At 37.4% G+C, this 18,271-nt stretch overlaps 1 long non-coding RNA gene and 1 other non-coding gene across 2 annotated transcripts in view; one reads left to right on the top strand and one right to left on the bottom strand.

Annotated features, from left to right (window-relative positions):
• LOC105477890 (uncharacterized) overlaps positions 1-18,271 on the top strand; it is a 197,432-nt gene that overhangs the window by 113,913 nt on the left and 65,248 nt on the right. The gene's annotated exons all lie outside the window — the stretch shown is intronic.
• Positions 9,914-9,979, bottom strand: LOC112425983 (small nucleolar RNA SNORD37). The gene has a single exon (XR_003017215.1). It is a non-coding gene; the product is annotated as a small nucleolar RNA SNORD37 (small nucleolar RNA).

The raw sequence follows: 18,271 nt of genomic DNA, 5'->3' as shown, positions 1-18,271 counted from the left end.
CCAAGGAGCTTCAAAGGAAAGTCCAGCCTTGAAAAGTTTCCTATGCTTTGTCTACTGGGCCTCAACCAGTCTCTTTCTAATCACTGCAGTGCTTACTCAGTGGGCTGTGAAAGTAGAGACCCAGGTGGAAGCTATGCGTGGCTCTAGAAATATGTATGCCGCAGTCAACAGACACATGAAAAAATGCTCATCGTCACTCACCATCAGAGAAATGCAAATCAAAACCACAATGAGATACCATCTCACACCAGTTAGAATGGCAATCATTAAAAACTCAGGAAACAACAGGTGCTGGAGAGGGTGTGGAGAAATAGGGACACTTTTACACTGTTGGTGGGACTGTAAACTAGTTCAACCATTGTGGAAGACAGGGTGGCGATTCCTCAAGGATCTAGAACTAGAAATACCATTTAACCCAGCCATCCCATTACTGGGTATATATCCAAAGGATTATAAGTCATGCTGCTATAAAGACACATGCACACGTATGTTTATTGCGGCACTATTCACAATAGCAAAGACTTGGAATCAACCCAAATGTTCATCAATGATAGACTGGATTAGGAAAATGTGGCACATGTTCACCATGGAATACTATGCAGCTATAAAAAAGGATGAGTTCGTGTCCTTTGTAGGGACAAGAACAGAAAACCAAACACTGTATGTTCTCACTCATAGGTGGAAATTGAACAATGAGATTACTTGGACACAGGAAGGGGAACATCACACACCGGGGCCTATCATGCGGAGGGGGTAGGGGGTAGGGATAGCATTAGGAGATATACCTAATGTAAATGATGAGTTAATGGGTGCAGCACACCAACATGGCACATGTATACATATGTAACAAACCTGTACTTTGTACACATGTACCCTAGAACTTAAAGTATAATAATAATAAAAAAATATGTATGCCTTCTTCCCAAGGCTGACCTAGCTACTACACTTCTGAATACCCAACCTGTCAACCTCAGAGATTGATGATGATTCTTCTGTGTAAGATGATCCTGAAGAGACTAGTCAGCCACTTGGATGTCTTTCCCCACTGGAGGAGGCAGCAAGGGTTTATCCAGGAATTGATAGGGACTCCAGATCTGCTTTTATTTCCTTGCTCAAAGTTGCTTTACCCGCAACATGATCTAAGAGCACAAACAATGCCTTATTCATTGGCATGCATTTTTTTTTCACAATATTGTCTCCATATGAAGGATTCATTTTATAGCTATGGATATGTGACCATGGAATTCTATGGCCGTCATATAAATATATGCATGCAATCACCAGAAGCAGTCAGCTTAATAGAATAAGAATAGTCTATTCAAATATTTGCTAGCTGCAGCTTGGGAAAAAACCTTGCAGTGTTAGAGTACTAAATCAATGTGCTGTTACCTCAAAAGGTGGAACACCTAAGTTGAGAAACAAGCACTGGAAAAAAGGATTGGCCCCTCTCACCACCATTTCCAATGACCCATGTGTGGATTTTGGGCTTTCAAATTTAAGCTATGTACTTTGAACCTTAAATGTCCACATTCCCCAATATGACTCCTTCCACCATGGGACAGACTAACAAGGAGTAACATTTATCCATCAACTCCCTTTTTGTTTAGGATTATAGTAAAAGGTGTTAACTTTCATGCATTTATAGGCTTTGCATGTGTGCAGGCCTAGCAGGCTTCCCCTAGAATCTCATGCCATAGTTTGTTTTCTACTGGACACAAAATTTCTATTGAGCTTGAAGCTATGACTATTGGCAGATCACTTTAGAATCCTCATGTCAGTGGACCAGAAGACAAAGAAACTCCTAATTAATTTGAGGGGATAGGGTGTTGTTATATTAAAGCAATAGAAAGGAGGATATCTGGAACTCAAGGTATTAACTGAAGCATTTCTTGGAATTTCTATGCCCAGTGATAATAGTGAATGAACAATTTAAATAATTCTTAATAAGGGCAAAACTAATGAGGGCTCAGACCCTTCAGTAGTGAAAGTGTGTGTCACCCCCATAGGCAAACAGCCAGATTAGCTGAAGGCTTAGCATGAGAGAAATTTAAAATAGGTGATAAAGACAAGAGATGATAAAGATCAATTAAGACTTGATGATCAATTGCATTGGAAAAGGTGGAGAATTGTGTCTTGTTTCACAAACTTCCCTTTACTAAGGGATTTGAAGGTCAGAACCTAGAAGACTCAATTAAAGATTGGACTTAATGAAAGGCGGGAACACGGCAAGGAGTAAACTGAATCATATGACTCTTTTTCACTAACTCACATTTTCTTGACCTCGTCTCTGATTCCAGTTATAACTCCATCAAATTAATTCTGTGTAAGCTTCGATATAGCTTGAACTGACAGTATCTTTTCTCAAGCATGCACCAAAATATCTTCCAAGCCTTCATTGACTCTGCACCATGGGATACTGATGGAGCCTATTCAGGTCATATGCAAGCACACCTGAAATGCGAGGGTATTCATGCCCTCTGGGCAAGGCTCTACCAATGGGGGATGGAGGAGGATCAATAAATGCTTATTTTATTTTTTTGCCATCTTCAGGTGGAAATTTGAGATGCAGCAATATATTGGTTTTTCTTCCTTCCTAGTTTGAATCTCTGTGGTCCCTTACTCCTGCTCCCTGGAACCACCTTTTAATAAACCAATAATAATAATCTAAGTTTCTGACTGAGGTTCTACATTTGGTATTAAAAACATACTTTCTTCCTCTCATTTCATTTAAAGCATCTTCCTCCCTTTTCTGATGTCTTGGTACCAGCCACATCTCTGCCCAGAGGATCTCACTTGTCCCCAACAGGCTTTTGAAATTGTATTTTCCAAATAGAGAAATGTCTCTCCCAAAGCAGAATTCAAGTATCTCTTTTTGTTTAGTACTGGCTGATTTTCCTTAGCCTACAACTATGCTCAAGTTATTCCTATCTAAAATATCCATGCACACATACATACCTACCAACATGAATTCTAAAACAAAACAAAGTCACAAAGGGCACAAAACTATTCACTTGACTTTATGTCTCTCTTCTCAAAATAATAGTGACATTTGTTGAGTGTTTACTATAGTCCAGGTGCTATTTTAGCCAATTACATACAATATCTTGTTTTATTTTCACAAATCCTGGGGAGGTATTATTACTATCCCAAATTGTAAAGACAAAAAGCTGTGGTTCCTTGATGTTATGTAACTTTCTCAAGGTCTTATCTTAAATGTCCGAGCATGGATTAAAACGCAGGTCTCTGCCTCTGGAGTATGCATAATTAGTATATCACGGTTGCCTTAAGAACATGGGTACTGTTTTCAACTCTTCATTTCCCACTTTCCTCTCAATTCACAACAATGACTTCCCATTGAAATAGCGTTTGCTAGGGTCACCAATATACCCCCAACATGCAAAATCCAATGGATGCTGTTTATCCCTAGTCTTATATAGACATCTGTAGTGTTTGATAAAATTGATTAATTCCTCATCTTTTTGATTTTTTCAGACTTGTATCTCTTCTGTTTGTTCATGATCTTTTTCATAGGTTTTTCTTTTTCTCATATTTTAAGTATTATGATTACAAGCTTCAGTGTTCAACGTTTCTTTTCACTTATAATCTCTTTCTGGCTGTCTGCAACTGCTACTTTCTTGCATTGACCTCTTCTTTTTTTTTCTTTTTTTTTTTTTTTTGAGACCGAGTCTCGCTCTGTCGCCCAGACTGGAGTGCAGTGGCCAGATCTCAGCTCACTGCAAGCTCCGCCTCCCGGGTTTACGCCATTCTTCTGCCTCAGCCTCTCGAGTAGCTGGGACTACAGGTGCCCACCACCTCGCTCGGCTAGTTTTTTGTATTTTTTAGTAGAGACAGGGTTTCACCGTGTTCGCCAGGGTGGTCTCGATCTCCTGACCTCGTGATCCGCCCGTCTCGGCTTCCAAAGTGCTGGGATTACAGGCTTGAGCCACCGCGCCCGGCCGCATTGACCTCTTAACGGCATTTACAAAAACCAAAGTTTTACCTGAGTTTTCTACAACTAATTTGTGTAAAATTTAAATAATCATTGTCTCCTAAAGTTATTTTTTCTCTTTCACCTTAGTCATCTCCTTGTTAAAAGTAGAAATTTGGAATCTTTCTTGAGGTCTCTGGGAAAGTTGTTTCAGACTGTCCATTTTCCCAAATATTATCAACTTTAGGGGACAAAGCCAGACGTCCTTAGGGAAACCTTAACTTAGTCAAACTTTTAATTGCAGGAGCTAAGACGTAACCGAATACTTTATGCTTAGTGAGAGATAAGAATGATGTCAATGGGATATGATGCGATGCTTTAGACTTACTTTGCAGATGATTGTCAAAATACAGTTGTTTTGGAAGTTGAGGAAAAAAATCTTCCAGGGAAAAGGAGCTTTCTGTTGGCCTCTAACTGCATGCTATCATTTTTACTAAATAGTAGTATTTTTTATTAAAACATTTTCTCATGGTCTGTTGCCGCCTAAAAGCTTTGAACTGTGGATATATAGAAAAAATCTATTCTGACTTGCCTTAGCCTTGGGACCAATCTTAATAGAATATGCAGCAGTGTTTATTTGCACGCTGATTATGAAACTTGTTTTCATTTAAACTCTTCTTGATTTATTAGCCTCATTTAGAATTTTAGAGTTTTAGATTCTTTGCAACTGATTAAAACAAAGTGCTGTTGTCCTTCCAAGTATAGAAACTGTTCCTTCCTTCTCTTCCATATGGAAGTCAGTTTTTTTGAGACCATGTTTGTTTTCATCTTGATATCTCTATGGTGTGAACAGCTTTACTTTGACAACCGCTAATCATTTGAAGTAAGGACAATGAAGACAGCCACAAAAGCTTTTTGGAATTACCTAATGTGTGTCCCTTTCTGTATTGTCTTTGTCAGCCTTGTCTACTAGTCAAATAGCAGTTAAAAAAAAAGTTATATTATTCCACCTAAGAAGAAAAACATACCTATAAACGCCCATGAATAAAATCAGATGAAACCAGTTATTTGGATGGCAGAATTGTTTTTCATGTGCTGCAACTCATCTCTTTCTGGGGTACTCCAGACTACATGGGAACACATGGACCTAATGACAAGGTCTTCTTTATGTGGCCCCAACGAAGATGTGTTCGGATGGCAATATAGACCTTGTGTTCTTCTGAATGTTCTTTGTGCTGTGTTGACTGCAAAGACATTACACTTACCTGATTATTCATATTATTAGGATTAATATTATTTTTTTAAAGAATAAAACAGTCTCATTGGCTTAATGCTACCACTTGCTTAGTTCATTAGTATCTATATACAATAATTATATATATATATATATAAAAATATATATATAGTCAGTGATTACCCTTGTGACAGAAGCAGAGTATCGGAATGAGGTGATCTGAAGTTATTTTCATACTTACAGTCTTACTGAATTGATATTAAGAATTTGGTTCTTATTTTAACTGCTATGCTCATTTCATACTATATCGCTATTTTCAAATATCACTCCCATAAAACATTTGTTGACTTTTAAATCTTTTTTTTATGCTCATAAGCAGAAGATACAAATAACTTACATGGCCAATATTTTTTAAATGTAGACCAGAAGTATTTTTAAGCAAGGATCATTTAGTCTAACCCCATAAGAAAAATTAAGGACTTAAATTATTACATTTTCCTGTGACCTCCTAATCTACACTTTGTGTTTTAGTTGTAGAAGAATAAACTTACTTTATCTCTGTTTGATAAATACTTTAAAATGCAATGCCCATACACACAGTTTCATTCTTCAATTACTTTTCCTCCACACTGACAAACCATCTAACACTATTTGATGGTCTCTCCTAGAGCACTTCATGATTCAGAGTCCTCCAACTGTGACAAATCAAAAGGCACCTATGTATTCTTTGGGGTTTTTGTTTGCAAAAATGTCAAAAATTCAATTTAGTTTGGATTTTGATGTGCATTAATCTTCACAACCTTTTATGCATCAATTAACTGGTAAAAGTTACCAGGGCATCTCTTCACTGAATGCATCATGAAGGCCTTTAGTCTTTTTTCTTTTTTTTCTTGTATACATTCTTTGCTGTTTTCACTGTGAAGTACTTGGGTTTTTCATTCTGGAAACCTGATTTATGTGAAAACAAGTTTAGTTGGGTTTTCTAAAAGTGTATACTCTCTACCCAGCATGATTTTGGTGAAGCAGGGTCATAGGGGGAGCCCTTACAACAGAGCTTAAGGAAACGTGTGTTTTTGTGTGTGTGTGTGTGTGTGTGTGTGTGTGTGTGTGTGTGTATTTATTATTCATAAATTATAGAACTGGAACAACTTTAGAAGGCATGAGCCCCAACCCTCTCAATTTGCAGATGCAGCAAAATTAAGTTGGGTGTTTTATAAGATCAGCTAGTTAAGAGCATATTTAACACACACACACACAAAAAACCCTCAGCAATTTTAACCCTTCTAGAATATCACAGTACCATTGTCACTTTGAGACAGGGTTTGTGTTTAGAGGTTACAATTCAATTTTACCCACCTTCTTTACCTGCGCTGAGTACCTCCAGATCTTTCAATGAAGGTAATGGCAAAATCACAATTACTTTTGTCCAACCTAATACCTTTAGTCTTACTAGCAAGAATGAGGTGATTCCTAATTGTGAGAAAAATTTGGAGCTGCCTCAGCCCCACTGAAAAGAATGGACATCCTATTAATTTTATATCACCACTTTAGCTTAAAACTTTTAGCATAGAAGAGTGGTGTGGCTATTTGGCTTTCCTCCCTCAAACTCATCAGTAAGGCATAAATCATTTCTGAATACTTCTTGCTTTCTCCCCATTCTTTAACTTTTGGAGCCAACTTTCCACTTAATCTATTATTCCTGGACCCTAGACATGGTAATTAACCTCAGAGATGGAATTTAGTCAAAAATGCACTCTGCAAACAGCGTTACATTAGAAACATTTTAATTGTGTTCAGCAGCATTTCTTAATTTAATCTGAAAGGTTACACTATCTTCCATATGAATCAATAACCATTTAATTTCTGGATGAAGATTAAAATGATTTTCTCTGACTTACTAGCTTGGCATAAGGCTATGCTTTGGGCCATTAATTCAACTTGTAAAGTCTTCGCTTGAATTCTTCTGAGCTCTAAGAGAGTGGAGCATCTTTTAAGAAATAGGTCACTTTATTAAATGATAAGTTGTCAGACAGACTCAACAACAGTTTCTCTCTTTGAAGAGCATTAGCTCTAAGATAATGGAGCATTTTTATTTTGTGCAATACTTGGAATGAGAAGATCCACAGCTTAGGGGCAAGACTATGGGATTAATCATTTCTCTCCCTCATTGAAGAGACTTCATTGTTAGAATTCAGTATCTAGCTGAATCAATAAGTTATTTCTTATTAGAACATAATCCTTTTGATTGAAGAATTTTTTATAATATATAAAGTCTCTGTTTATAGACATTATTAATGATGACTGTTGTGTTAATAAACTACAATGATGATTTTAGAAAACTTTCACCTAGTCCCGATGACTTTTGTTTTATTACCAGTCTATTGTGACATCTTCTTAGTGTATAGAATCTGTACTCAGTTGTAGAAAGAGAAAGAAATATCCATGACTTCGAGTTATAAAAACTTGAAAGTTCTATAGTCATAAAGTTAGAATTATCATTAATATTTTTCTTATCACTAATACTCGAGCACATGACACTATAGCCTATAATATCATGTAATATATACTTCGATTAAAATATTCTAAAGAAATGAGTGAGAATCATTGCATTTGAAAGCAAGAAAGAGAGACCCTGGAGATCTCCTAGTTCCACAGATCAAGATGCCACATCTGAATTAGATTAAGTGACATGTCAAAGGTTGCATGATTAATGACAAATTTGGCACTAAAACCTTACTACGTCAGAACTCTTTCCACTAAAACCTTACATGTCTTGAATATTTAGAACATTTATTTTAAGAAAGAATGGCATAAAGTCTGGGCAAAGACATGCCAAGAGTTCTATTATACTTAAGATTTTAAATGTTGCTCTTCTGGCCTCTGCTCCTTGGCTAGCGTTTCATCTCTCTGTATACAATTCTCCCTCTGATATATCATGCAAATACTGATTACCACACTGCTGGTTTTGCTCAGATATCCTGTATTGATACACAATACAGGAAATTATCCTAATCCACTCTGCCTCACAAAATAATGACCTAAAAGTTCTCAAGTAGGCACTCATTGGGATCATCCAATTATCCTATTCCATTCTGCCTCACAAAATCATGACCTAAAGGTTCTCAAGTATGCACTAATTTGCCCTCCAAACATACCATTAGCCACCTAAGTCTGCTAATTCCACTTCAGGAAAGACTCCAAAATGGGTGCCTTGGTTTCTCATGCTTTTCCTGTCTTCCTCCTGAGATCACTGCAAAGCCCCCGTCACCTTCAGTCTTCCTATCACATGATCACGTGCTTTGACTTCCCAAATACAGTCTCTATACTCTTCTAAGTTAGTTATTCCTAAAGGCAAATTTGAGCCCATCATTTCTATACTTAAAAAGCTGCATGACTCTGCAATGCCTTCATGTTCTGGCTCAACCCACCTCCCCACCATAGAGTTCCCCTACTAACTGGCAGACTTAGACCACATCTCAACCTTCTCTGCACCAGCCATAACTCTCATAACCCTAGGCTTGGCATATGGTTTCCTTCCTCTGTAACACCTTTTATTTCCATTTATTGCTTCCAAAACTCTTATCCTAGCTCAAAACAGCAAAGCAAAATACTACTATATAACATTCCTTGAGACCTTTGGTAGTAGTGATGCATGCTCCCTACTGCTACTTCATTTTATTCATACATTTCTTATGGCATTTACTGAATTATTTATTACAATTCGCTACTTCTCTTATATTATTCTACTCAAAGCTTCCTATGGCCTTGTGAATAAAAGGCAGGCAGCAGAGTTGAGTGGACCTGGGTTTGATCCCTGCCAATGAATCAGCAATGATGTGACAAATTACCAAGATTAACAAAATCTTGGTAATCCTCAGTTTGTTAATTTGCTGAGGATTGATAATGAAACTTACAAGTTGATCTGATGTGTGGGATGTTGATGATGCATGGAATGTGCCTTACACTGCTTTGGCACCAGTCTTGAGTCAATACGTGAGAGACATGCATCCCTGTATTCCCAGCTCTTGATTAAAGTGCCAAGCACATTTGCTGAAATGAAAATCATGCAGTATTTATACTGTTATAAACTTAGCTATGTAAAAAATATGGCTTCCTTTGTTTCTTTATACCTGCATACATTCTCAAACTCAGATTTTTGCTGATGGTGAGTGCTTGTCAATCCAAGATCACTCAGTCACTTTCATTATGAGAAACAGTATTTTGGAAACTAGTGCTCAGTTGATTCACCTTTCTGCCCCACAGGAAACAGAAGTAGAATGTGTGTGCTCCAGGCATCTGGGGGATATTGCATTTGTACGCCATTTGTGCTCCAGTCTGCCTTTAGCTGAGGTATAGCGGTATAGCGCTTGTTACCTAGTCTTGGAAGTCAGTCTGTAGCCTGCTACATTCACCACTGATGTCCTTAGGTGACAGACAGAGCAGTGAAAATCCTGAGTAAATTTGAGAGGATTCCAGAACAAAAAGAACTGGGGTCTGACTTTCCAGGCTGTCTTTCCTCTGAAAAAACTGTAAACTTTGTAACTAAATCCCATTTCTGCATGACACCAGGGGCTTGAAGTCTGAAATCAAAGTGTCAGTAGGTTTGCTTCCCTCTGAGGGCTGAGCAGAAAGAATCTGTCCAAGCCTCTCTTCTTGTAGATGGCCATTTACTCCTGTGTCTCTTTCCATTTTCTTCCCTTTATGCATGTCTGTTTCTTTGTCCAAGTTTATTCTTTTTCTTTCTCCATGGGCCTCAGATGCTGGTTTTCTTCAATACATATCAGGTCAAATTGAAGAAATATTACTTACTCTTTTTTTTTTTTTTTAAATAGACAGGGTCTCACTCTGTTGCCCAGGCTGGAGTGCTGTAGTGCAATCTCAGCTCACTGTAGCCTCGACCTCCCAGCGTTAAGCGATCCTCCCACCTCAGCTTCCTAAGTAGCTGGGACTACAAGCATGCACCACTGCACCTGGCTAATTTTTGTAATTTTTGATAGAGATGGGGTCTCACCATGTTACCTAGGCTGATCTCGATCTCCTGTGCTCAAGTGATCCACTTCCCTTGGCTTCCTAAAGTGCTGGGATTACAGGTGTGGCCATAAAAAAGGATGAGTTCATGTCCTTTGTAGGGAAACCATCATTCTGAGCAAACTATGACAAGGACAGAAAACCAAACACCGCATGTTCTCACTCATAAGTGGGAATTGTATAATGAGAACACTTGGACGCGGGGTGGGGAACATCACACACCGGGGCCTGTCGTGGGGTGGGGAGATGGGGGAGGGATGGTATTGGGAGATATACCTGATGTAAATGGCAAGTTGATGGGTGCAGTATACCAACATGGCACATATATACATATGTAACAAACTTACACGTTGTGCACATGTACCCTAGAACTTGGAGTATAATTTAAAAAAATAGTGGTGTTAGTTATAAACTCATGCCTTGAACTTTCAGTATTTTTAACATTTAAAACTGAATGTTTGGAATAAGAAAATACAAACTTCTTTTTCTTAAATGCTTATTTATTGAAAATAAAAGTTCCGACTTTCAAGATCATTACCTCTACTAGATATTTTCAAAATCTATCTAAAATTTTACAATTCAGTAAATTGGACCTTTATTCTTTTGTGTCATCTCTTCTTGTGTTCACTGTACATGGTAAGCTCTTCTTTCTGCTTGAATAGTGAAGGAAAAGACAGAAGAAATAATTTTTTAAAACCTACCTAGTTTATTGTGGTATATTTTCATGCTACATCCTCACCCACCTGTATATGTAGTACGTGTGTGTGTGTGTGTGTGTGTGTGAGAGAGAGAGAGAGAGAGAGGAATGTGGGAAAATATGTGAGGGATAGTGTGTAAAGAGAATGATATATGGAACTCATCACAACTAATTTGGAATCCTGGCTATACTATTTTTCATTTGGGCCAGCAGGAAAATCATTTGATTTATGTTAGTTTCAATTTTCTTCCACTGAACTTTAAAATTCTTTTAGAATGCAACAATCCTTTAATTTCTGTTTCTTTAATCTGGCACATAGTAGAGAAACTGTCATTATTGAATGAATGAGCAATGTCCTAGCTATCAATACAAGGCATTACAAGGGTTCATTTTACTCCCAATTAATTTATGTTCAGTCCAAAACACTGTGTTTAAGAAATGAGCCTCAATTTGGCCTTGTCTTCTTTTCACAGGCTGCATGTGTCAGTCTTCAGGAATACACTGACTTCCTGGCTGCTTTAGCAAATATTAGATTGCCCTCCTCTGACTTCGAATAGAACGTACTTCTTGTACTCATGATTTAATATGTGGCAATATGTTATTTTATCTAATTAGGTCATAGTTTTGGATATGTCTCTTTCTCTCTATGAAATGCTCAGCTCCTTAATGGCAGAGACCACACAATATGCCTTTGTTTTTCACATCACCAGCAAAGGGCCCCTTTCTTGGGAGGTGCTGAGTGTGTTCTTGTATTTAAGAATAGCAGTAGTGACAGTAAAGTTAAGCTAATGTACACAGTTCTTTAAAAAACAAAAACAAAAACAAAAAAAAAAACTATGCTGATATAATTGTGTCAGATGAAGAGATGTAGACTCACAGAAGTTCAGTAACTTGAAATATGCCCATAGCCAGAAAGAGGCAATGACTCAGTTGTGCAGATTCTGATTCCAGGACTGTTTCCACTACACCATGATAAATAAGGTCTCTGTTTTGTATTAAACATTCGGACAGTTGGTATGAAGTTGTTAGATCTGACATAATTTGTTTCTAATAGGATTGAGATACCCTGAACAGGTCACCAGGGTATGTTGTATAATTTACCTTTGCTTGATGGCTTTAAAAGGAGGATCAACACCTGCCTTTTAGGCCAGGTTTAGGCATTGCCCTGCCAAAAGGAAAGAAATTAACTACATGTTTTTAAAGATTCCTTTTGGTTCTATAGCCAAAGGAATCTTGGTTCTTGTAACTTAGTTATATTTACTTTTTTAACTGAATTCTGCCTGTTCCTGGGCATTTTGTAAATATTATGCAAGTCTAAGTTTAAATCAGCAGTGACGAGTCAAATTTGGGAGGTCAGGGAAGGTAGAAATCAAGTTACCATGCAGAAGAGCTCAATATACATGTCACTACTAATGAGATGAGAAGGAATAACAGCACACAATATTAATCTTCATGCCATGCTTCAACACAGGATTTTTAAGCCACTCTGACAAATTCTAGATTTTAAACACAAATGAGTGGAAGTTTGTGGAGAACCCTGAGAACTTGGAAGTGTCTTTGTTGTTTGCCTTAGTCCGCCTCCATTCCGAGTTTTTCCTCACCTTGAACATTACTTCGTTTAAATTCTTAACCCCCTTTCCAACCATTTTTACTCATTTGTTGTTACTATGCAGATTACAATGGCTGGTGTTTGGAAAGGGGATCAGCAAAACATTTATCATTCAATGCAGCAACTTGAGGAGTTTTGAAAAGCAGAGCATGTGGAACCCCATTAACAGATAAAGAACACAGGACTGAAAGAACCGAAGGACAAATCATTTATTTCAGTATCTCTTGTATAGCAACACATTACCAGAGGCAATAGGTACAAAAGATCAGATCAGCTTCAGAAGGGCTAAATGATATTCATTTGCCATCTTCACCAAAATAATAAGATTGCATGGAAATATTTTTTATTTTGAATGTTGAAGATAATTTTAATAATGTGATTTTTTGACCCACAGTCTAAGGCAAAGCCTTATCCCGGAAGATAATAGAGATGAGATGAATTAGAGGACTATAGCCAGATACAGAAAAAAAAAAGGGGGAACCTTTTAATACTAACAGATAAAACAGGCAGTTCAATGCTGATAAATGCAGAATAATGATGCTTTTGATGGGTCTTTATCACAGAAGGCCATGTTCTTCATAAATTAAGAGCCATAAAAAAAGGAATTTCAGTCAAAAGACAAGTCTGTTTGTATTGTCAATGAATGATGAGAAATAGAAAGACAAAAATCAAATAGGAATGCATAAAATAACTGCTTGATGACTTTATCAGCTAAGTTTCTACCCTGAAAAATATAGAAGAACAAAAGACTACCTAGAAACAAACAAACAAACAAAAAAAAAAATTCAAAGACAGCCCAAAATGATAGAAGTACTTTTCTTTTGAAAAAATGAAACTATTTTATTTGTGGAAAATTGTGGTTGATCTAACGACTACTGAAGTCAATTTCAAATGCAGATGTTTTTAGTATTTTCTTATCTCAAAGGGCATCTAAAATGTATCTGAAGTGATATTTAATGTGGATTGACATTCATTCTTTATGTGAAGGATGTATCTCAATGTCTATACGTATGTGCTTCTGAATATTTTGTCACAATTATCTTTAAAAAGTTAGAGGCCGGGCGCGGTGGCTCACGCCTGTAATCCCAGCACTTTGGGAGGCCGAGGCGGGCGGATCACAAGGTCAGGAGATCGAGACCACGGTGAAACCCCGTCTCTACTAAAAATACAAAAAATTAGCCGGGCGCGGTGGCGGCGCCTGTAGTCCCAGCTACTCAGGAGGCTGAGGCAGGAGAATGGCGTAAACCCAGGAGGCGGAGCTTGCAGTGAGCCGAGATCGCGCCACTGCACTCCAGCCTGGGCGACAGAGCGAGACTCCGTCTCAAAAAAAAAAAAAAAAAAAAAAAAAAAAAAAAGTTAGATAGTGAATTTTTTTGGTAAAAAATGTCAATTGAATTTGAGCTTCTGATTGATGTATTTTCTAAAATTTAACATTTAGCTTTCTTGTGATGTTTTTGTAAAGAGAAACAGAATGTGTTTGAGCTTCTGTTACATATATATTTTCTAAAATATAATATTTATTACCATTACCTAGTTCAGATTTATAATATTTATCATCAATAAATATGGGTCAAATTTGCCAATTATGTTTTCAGACACTGGTCCTAATATTTCAGGTATTATATCTATAATTTAATTAGCAATCTGCATGTGGTATCTCTTATAGATCATTATTTGGTACTGAAAGTGGTAATAATTCATCAAGTAATACTTTTCCCATAACAGGCAACTTTATTAATTTATCATGATGGATCTTTGATCTTTATTAATATATCATGATGGATCAAGGTAACTATTCTTATACACCAGCACTAAGAATCAACATTATTTGGAGGAAGCTATTTAAAAAAATAAGAAAGCAATGTGTCTTAATGAAATGGCCATGGTTCGAGAACCAAGAGCCCTAACACCTGCCTTAACAGACAAAATGTGTTAACTCAGAGAATGTGTGATTTTTGCCTCAGTGTCTCCAAACTTAAAATAAGAAGGCTGAGTAACTAAATTGTTTTTGAATTTTATAACCTTATATTTTACTGCTGTGGTATATTTTTTGTGACTTCTTTGCTTAGTCAGTACTTAACCTTACTTTCACAATTTATTTTAATGTGTCTACTAACATCAAAGTAGTTGTCTTTTGTAACTGACAGGTGCTGGGGAGAAAAGTATCTGAATCTCCCAAAAGGCATTTCCAGCCCCGCTCACTGTGTTCTGATCTCCCTTCAGAACTCAAAATCACTAATTCCAGGGGACATAGTGTTGATGAGCTTTCTTCTCATCCTTCCAGCATGCAGGGGTGGAAAAAGACTGAAGACCATTGGTCTAACACCTTCACAGAGAGCCTTCTCAGAGGACACAAGTGCTTGTCAAGCATATGTGTTCAAGGAAGCGTCTCTTTGGGGAGAGTCTGTCATCTTAGCATCACTTTTACCTCTTGAGACTCCCATAGTGAGTCAGGGCCAACAACTTTCTTTTTTAATGACATGTTTTAAAATTCTGTGTTGCTGGCATTGATCCTCTCTTTTTCTTACCATATTTGATGTCCTCTCAGTTTCTAAGCTGCCTTAAAGATTCCATATTTCATAATTATTTTGTTGCAAGCAACAGAAATGGTCTTTGACTGACTTAAACAAAAGCAAATTTATTGGAAGGATATAGTGAGCTCAAAGAATGTATAGAAGCCTAGAGACCTGGGCTTGAATGGATGGGAATCAAGGCAGTGCTGGAGACAAGAAAGAAAAAACCATGGTAGTGGCCTGGTAGCAATGAGGGCTGACTCTCAGATAAAAGTGAAAGAGAAATATTTTCTTCCTTTTTATGATGTTGCTGTATATTCAGATTCCTGCAGTGGACATCCAGTGAAGGATACTGGATTTCTGTTATAAAGACATGGGGGCATTGGGTAGACATTAAAGAGACACACATTCATGTATGTTCATATGAGCACCTTCCTCCTGCAAAGCAGCGTCTGCAAATAGCTACCTATTTCATTTCTTCTTTTGATAAATTGACTTGATCTCTCTTCTTACCATCTCTTTTTTTAAAAGTATGAGTTACCTTCATTTATCATCTCAATTTCATCTTGATCTTTGTTTTTCTTAGAAAAGTACAGGTACCCCTCTTAAAAAACCACTAGGTAATTATGTTTAAAATCAGTTCACCATTATGGTGAAAAGGAAGTTAAAATATTCAAAAGTTAAACTGGGCAAACTTCTATTAAAATAGGAATTATTTGATAAATTAACACTTATAATCCCTAAGAGTATTGCTATCTAAACTGATAGATAAGGTATTCTGAAGTTAAAAATACAATAAAGGAATATGGTATGTGGGTAACGTCAAGTGGGATTGCTGTGCGGTATTTCAGATGAGCTCATATATTACCCCACGTCTAATACTTTCACAAAATGATGGTATTTTTCACCTGCTTTCTGATCTCTTTTTGATAGAAATAGCCTGGCATCTTTTTCCTACATCAGCTCCGTTCATCTATTGAACTTTAATGATATGTTTTTCTCCCAGTCCTCTAACAATTTCCACTAGATTTAGCTACTTTTTAAGGAGCTTCTGTGTTTCTTATGGTACTCTATTATTTTCTTTGATCATCTAGTCCTTTTTCTTACCCTAGGGACATTTTCATTTGCAAAGATCCACCCAAATTTTACTCAGCACAAATCCAGTCATATAGAAAACCCCCTACAAGTGAAATCTGACTGCCAAATAATTTCTATCAGCCTTAACACTGGAATTTGCTAACTTTTGACATGATTCTGATGAAAATTAGAAATTATGTAAGTTCTCCCCAATACTGGACTTTTCAGGGGTTTGCTATCCAGCTTGGTGGGTTATCCAGCTCTTTTGCTTCCCTCCTTTCCCCCTGCCACCTCTTTAGACCATTTCCATCCATCAAACATGCCTTTAGGGATAAAAAGAGAAGGTGAGATGAAATGCAAGCTGATCCATTTTGTTGTTTAGCTGCAGTTCTGGTTAGAGAGAAAGTAGAGGGTTTGTTGAAGAGAAAAGTTGAAACGTGGAAACTACTGGCTAAATTGAAACCAGGGTATTAGCTTGGGAAGTTGTCGATTTATGCAACTGGTGCTCCCATTTGCATAGATAACTGAGTTAGCTTTACAAGAGTTTAGAGCTCCCTCGCTCATAGATATTTTATTCATGAGTTATTGCCCTTAAAAATATGTAACCATAAAAGAAGTCCTCTAAAGAAAACCCAGCCTCTGAAATGAGGCTCACAACCATTACACCGATGATCTGAAAGGCACGCTTGCCTCCTTCAGTTTATAATGATATCGTTGCCTTAGCCACAATCTCACTTTTGTTCATTTAAATGGCATAGGAATAAAAGCTACTTGCATCGTCGTTTGTACATTAATAGGCACAACATAAAACCAAATTACAAGGCTGTACTCTTCCTCAAGCTGTTAGCTACCTCTAAGGTTTTTCTGTGGCAGCGACAGATGCTCTGATACCTATATAACCTCCAGAATAAGAGTGTAATGAAAGTAGTATTTGTAGTATTTAACTTTGGAAACCTTTAAATTAGTAAGATTTATTTTTGTGATGCTTTAGAGTAAGAAGTTAGCATTTCTCTAATGACAGTCATTTCTTAACATTTTAACTCATATCTTACGGGAAATCTAAGTAGTGCTTAAAACTCTGTGGAAGAAAGAAAACACAAGGGCAGTTCAAGCAGAAATGTAAAGAGGTAAAAAAGAAACATTTATACGGCCAAAAAAACATACGAAAAAAAGCTCATCACTGATCATTAGAGAAATGCAAATGAAAACCACAATGAATACCATCTCACGCCAGTTAGAATGGCCATTATTATGAAGTCAGGAAACAGCTGCTAGCAAGGATGTGGAGAAATAGGAACGCTTTTACGCTGTTGGTGGGAGTGTAAATTAGTTCAACCATTGTGGAAGACAGTGTGGCGATTCCTCAAGGATCTAGAACCAAAAATACCATTTGACGTAGCAATCTCATTACTGGGTATATACCCAAAAGATTATAAATTATTCTACTATAAAGACACATGCACACATATGTTTATTGCAGCACTGTTCACAATAGCAAAGACTTGGAACCAACCCAAATGCCCATCCATGACAGACTGGATAAAGAAAATGTGGCACACATACACCATGGAATACTATGCAGTCATAAAAAAGAATGAGATGATTTCCTTTGCAATGACATGGATAAAGCTGGAAGCCGTCATTCTCAGCAAACTAACACAGGAACAGAAAACCAAACACCGGTATTCTCACTCTTAAGTGGGAGCTGAAAAATGAGAACACGTGGACACGGGGAGGGGAACAACATACACTGGGGCCTGTTGGGGGCTGGGGACAAGGAGAGGGAGAGCATTAGGACAAACAGCTAATGCATGTATGGGGCTTAAAACCTAGATGATGGGTTGATGGGTGCAGCAAACCACCACGGCACATGTATGTCCATGTAACAAACCTGCATATTCTGCACATGTATCCCGGAACTTACAATAAAATTTAAAAAAAAATATCCAGCAGCCTTTCCCATATTGCCATGTTCAGTGAACCACACTACTGCACTGTCTGATAAATGTGAAAAAAAAAAATTGGCAATCTAAGTACTTTCTATCCCACACCCTATCACTGCCCTGTTTGTCAAACAAAGAAAGCACCTGTTGAGACAGAAGCCTTGCTGGGAGTTTCCACGATGTTTGATGATCCAAAAGATGTAATATCACGAGCAGCAACTGCACTGGCAGAGCATTATCAT

The sequence above is a fragment of the Macaca nemestrina genome, chromosome 7 (genome assembly GCF_043159975.1).
Source record: "Macaca nemestrina isolate mMacNem1 chromosome 7, mMacNem.hap1, whole genome shotgun sequence".
Taxonomy (NCBI): domain Eukaryota; kingdom Metazoa; phylum Chordata; class Mammalia; order Primates; family Cercopithecidae; genus Macaca; species Macaca nemestrina.
The sequence above is the reverse complement of the archived record's forward strand: the minus strand, read 5'-3'. Positions and strand labels throughout refer to the sequence as shown.